The 5,349-nt window shown below is 43.5% G+C and overlaps 1 pseudogene; it reads right to left on the bottom strand.

Moving 5' to 3' along the window:
- Positions 1-419: 419 nt before the first annotated feature.
- LOC130708146 (protein lin-28 homolog A-like) lies at positions 420-1,027 on the bottom strand (annotated as a pseudogene).
- Positions 1,028-5,349: the final 4,322 nt, after the last annotated feature.

The raw sequence follows: 5,349 nt of genomic DNA, 5'->3' as shown, positions 1-5,349 counted from the left end.
TTCCTCCCACAGAATGTAGTGGCTTGTGGGTTGGGTCCATCAATCTGGTCTCACGCTTAATCTTTTCACTCTGGCACGGGAAATATTATCCCATATCCTTCTTGAAGAGTAAAACAACTTCCCTATCCAGGCCACTTTCAAAAGCTGGAGATTCTGGGGGTGGAGACTCAGATAAAGCATGCAGGAAGCCCCCCAAAGCCCTCACGTGCATTTGGATAGAGCATGATTGGAGTTTCTTTGCCTCGCCCCTTCCCCCCACCAAGAGGGGAGAGGGGGTGACGCTTTGGCCCCTGGCCTGAGATACATGGCAGTGCCAGCTGCCCCCTACCCACACTGTCCCCCCTTTCTCCACTCTGCCAATTGATGCCTGTTCCTCAAAACTTTCTGATCACAAACGGAGAGCCCCCACCCACTGTGGCTCAGTTCTGGGCCTCTGGGAGCATGGCAGGGCTATGGATCTCTTCTTCCTCCTCCTGAAAGTAGGCTGGCTTTCCCTGTGAGCTGGGAGCTTGCTGGGCCTTCAGTGGACACGAGGCTACCGTATGGTTCATGCTCTGGCAGAAGTGGCACTTCTTGGGCTGGGGTGGCAGTTTGCATTCCTTGGCGTGATGGTCTAGACCTCCACAGTTGTAGCACCTGTCTCCCTTTGATCTGCGTTTCTGCATGTTCTTCCCTTTGGGCCGCCTCTCACTCCCAATGCAGGACACCCCACCAGGGCCGGTGACTCGGATAGATTCCAGGCCCTTGGCCGACTTCTTAAAGGTGAACTCTACGGCCTCACCCTCCTTGAGGCTCCGGAAGCCCTCCATGTGCAGCTTACTCTGGTGCACAAAGACATCCACCGGGGGCTCGAGTGCGACCCCGGCGCGGGCAGGAAGCCGAATCCCATGCGCACGTTGAACCACGTACAGACGCCGGCTCCGCGCAGCAGCTGCGGCTCCTCGGCCGCCCGGGCCGCGTCCTCCTGCGCCTCCTCCGGCGCCTTGGCGCCGCCACCTGCAAACTGCTGGTTTGACACAGAGCCCATGGTAGTGGGCTGAGCCCGCGGCTCCGGGCCCCAGGTCGGCCGGCTGCTGGCCCCAGAGAAGTCCGGAGGCCTAAACTCTTATGTTTATGCGTTAGTTTATGAAGAAGGAGAGCTAGGAGGAGCGCCAAGCAGCCTGCAGTATTTACCGAACAGAGGTAGGCCAGGCTAAGCGGAAAGTCAGAATCTATGCCAAAGTTCACTTCAGTGCCTAGCACAAGATGTGGAAATGAGATGTGCTTTCACAACTGGTAATTACTAAGCTTAAACTATAAAATGTAAACAAGTAAAATCCAAACATAATGGATCCACAAAACTTCCTGCCCCAAGAGGCTGTCAGTACATGGGTTACCAAAGGCATCTGACAACAGGGGTATCCAGCAAAATGACTCAGGGATTAACTGGGGAAGATACGCACGTACCAACATACACGGGTTATGTGTAACACAAACAGCTTGGATCCAATCAGTTAGGGGCGGAGGACAAAGCCACAGAATCCTAAGAAGTTTCAACAGGGCCCAAGTAGTAACTTAATCGATTGCAGGTGGGGCTAAACATAGAAACTTGCAGGTTGCAGCCAAGGAAATGACTCTCTATGGGAATGTCTAGAAAAAGAGTAAAGGCCAAGACGTAGGCTCTTGTCCCTCTCACTCCTCATACCCCTGGGGAGCCATAACCTCAGGACAGGCAGGGAGGTGCATGGAAGAGCAGACCTTACCCCCTAACCCTGCTAATCCCTCAGTCAAGCTTGAACTAAGGGGAGGGGGGAAGGGCGGGGAAAGTGGGGCGCCTAGAGTATTTAACTGTGTGTACTGGTCTTTAGCAACTAAAAGTGACTGGAAAGTTATGGAGTATCCCAAGATATTATAAACAGCCAGGAACATAACAGAGCATAGCTGAAGGTGCAGAAAAGAGAACTGAATACAGATTACTCAGTATATGAGTTGCATGTGTTTTATGCCTTTGTTGCAAGAAAAAATGGCAATTTAAGTGCTAGACTTTTCAAGAAAACTTCAGTTAATAAACAGCAAACTTCTAGAATATGGAAGTACCATATGATCCAGCAATTCCACTTCTGGGTATATATCCAAAAGAATTTAAAGCAGGGACTTGAACAGATATTTGTACACTTATATTCATAGCTGCATTATTTACAATAGCCAAAAAGATGGAAGCAACCCAAATGTCCATCAACAGATGAATGGCTAAACAAAACCTGGTATACACATAGAATATTATTCTGCATTAAAAAGGAAGTTCTGATACATGCTACGATATGGACGAACCTTGAATATATTATGCTAAGTGAAATAAGCCAGACACACACACACACACACAATACTGTATGATTCCACTTATATGAGATACTTAGAGTAGTCAAATTCATGGAGACAGAGAGTCGTTTCCAGGGGCTGTGGGGAAGGGGTAATTTGGAGTTACTGTCTGGTGAGTACAGAATTTCAGTTATGCAAGATAAAGAGTCCTGGGGATGGATGATCATGATGGTTGCACAGCAGTGTGAATTGTACTTAATGACACTGAACTTTACACTTAAAAAATGGTTAAAATGGTAAATTTTGTTATGTATATTTTACCACAATTTTCTTAAAAAGAATATGAAAATGTTGCTCCCTGAAAATATCTCAATTCTTTTACTATCACCTAATAGAAAGGAAATGAAATGAAACAAACGAAACAAAAAAAAAGAGGAAGGGGACTGCTACGTTCAGTCAGTTGTGCAATTTGTACATTTCACCCAGATGCCGGAAGGGGCAAATGGGGGGCAACATCTAGCCAGGAGTTATGCTGACCAGGTGGTATGCCCTGGGGCTGGACTTCAATAGCTGGGAGAAGTGTTGCCATTTGGTAACTCATCTGCCCAGAGGGAACATCTTTTATTAATTTGCAGAAAGGCACCATATGTGTCAACCTGCCTTGAAAGGGAACCAGGCTGATATATGGACAGATTAAGAATGATTATTTAGATTGAATGGTAATGTTGGTTATGTGCTTTTTGTAAATGAATTGGCCACCAAGTCCCTGGGAAGACCTTCTGTTTGGGAGTTTCAAGTTCATCATTGTCTTCTTCACGTGGTCTTCCCTGCTGTCAACACAACCAACCCTTACTGAAGCATATGAGGTAATAGCACCATTCTAGTGATACACAATTGGAGTAATAATATATGATATATAAGTAGACTTCCCTAAAAGAGACAAGATAAATTGACTCAAGGTCTAAAACATGTGTTCTTTTCAGAACTACAGGGAACTCAACTCTTACAATTACATCCTGTGTATGGTATTTATTTATTTTTTATTGAAGTATAGTTGATTTACAATGTTTCAGGTATACAGCAGTGATTCAGTTATGTGTGTATATATACATATATAGTAATATTGTAAATATATATATGTATTCTTTTTCAGATTCTTTTCCGTTATAGGATATTACAAGATTTTGAATACTTACTGTGCTATACAGTGGGACCTTACTGTTTATCTATTTTATATATAGCAGTGTGTATCTGTTTATTCCAAATTCCCTGCCTTTCCCCTTTGGTAACCATAAGTTTGTTTTTTGAAGTCTGTGAGTCTGTTTCTGTTTTGTAAATAAGTTCACTTGTATCATTTTTTTAAATTCCACATATAAGTGATATCCTATGATATTTGTCTTTTTGTGACTTCGCTTAGTATGATGATCTCTAGGTCCATCCATGTTGCTGCAAATGGCATTATTTCATTCTTTTTTATGGCTGAGTAATATTCCATTGTATATATATACCACATCTTCTTTATCCATTCATCTGTCAATGGACATGTAGGTTGCTTCCATGTCTTGGCTATTGTAAATAGTGCTGCTATGAACATTGGGGTGCATGTATCTTTTCGAATTAGAGTTTCCTCCGGATATATGCCCAGGAGTAGGATTTCTGGATCATATGGCAACTCTATTCTTAGTTTTTTAAGGGACCTCTGTACTGCTCTCCATAGTGGCTGCACAAATTTACATTCCCACCAACAGTATAGGAGGGTTCCCTTTTCTTATGAATGGTATTTAAAATTTACATTTCCATCCCTGACCTCCTATCCAAACTAATGCCATATTTCAGGTAAACTACAAGACATTTCTATTAGGCTATGACACTGAATCCTCAAATCAACATATCCAAAATATCTCTATTTGCCTTCTCCCACAAAAAAAAACAAACCCAAAAAACGGCTCCATCCCCTAACTTCTCTGATTCTGTTCATGTATTACCCTAAGTTCCCAGACCCAAAATATTGACAACATATCTGAATTCTTCCTTTCCTTTGTACCTCACAGTCAATCAATATGGGTCAATTTTCTCCTTGATATATTATATCCAGACCTTCCATCCCTTTCCTAAGTTACATACAGTCCTGAAAATAGAATATGTAGTTTCTCAAGGTTCTGTAATTGATCCTCTCATCTTCTCTCTCTGTGGCCTCCTTCAGGAAAGCAGTAATTCTCTCCTTGGATTTACTCATTGTCTGTTAACTCCCTAACTCATCCTTCTTGAAACTCTCTCTCCCTGGCTTCTTGGATTCTGACCACCCCCCTGATTCTCCAATCCCTCTAATTCCATGTTCCTGGCTCCACCAACTTCGACAAGGGACTCTCCCTCATCCCTGAAAAACTCTTGCTTTGATCCTCTTCTCTCTACACATTCTCTGGCCACCTTTTCCTTTTCAAGATCACCTATGATCTTTAGTATGCTAATGACTCCCAAATCCACTCTCCTGCACCAGTCCTAAAGCCAGCTCAGTATGTTGAAAAATCAACCTCATTGTCTTCCACAATCATGCAGGGAATGGGAGAAGCAAGTGAGAGAGGGAGGGAGGGAGGAGGAGAGAGGAAGGGGGGGGAGAGAGAGAGAGACAGAGAGGGAAGGGAAGGGAATGGAAGGGACAGCACAAACATGCATTCTTCCTTTTCTATCTGGGTAAAAAGCAACAGTTAGTTTCTCAAGCAACAAATCCCAGGCCCATGCCTGTTGGTCCTTCTGTCTCAACCTCTATTATTCACCAAAACCTTTGAATTACATCTTATAAATTTCTCTACATTTTCTCCTCTTCTTTTTAGTCACAATCCTATTGCTCTAATTTGGATCTGAAGCAGCTCTGACTTAAGCAACTACAACAACCTCCAAACTGGGCTCGCTCTCAAATTCTCAAAATTCATTCTCTACCTGGCCATTACAATAATATTTCTAAAGGAAAAATCTAGCCATGTCACTCTTCTGATTAAAATTCCTCAATAATACCCCATGGTATACAGAGCCTTGCTAACCAAAATGCATCAC

The sequence above is a fragment of the Balaenoptera acutorostrata genome, chromosome 4 (assembly GCF_949987535.1).
Source record: "Balaenoptera acutorostrata chromosome 4, mBalAcu1.1, whole genome shotgun sequence".
Classification (NCBI taxonomy): Eukaryota; Metazoa; Chordata; class Mammalia; order Artiodactyla; family Balaenopteridae; genus Balaenoptera; species Balaenoptera acutorostrata.
Note: the sequence above shows the minus strand (reverse complement) of the source record. Positions and strands in the feature narration are given on the sequence as shown.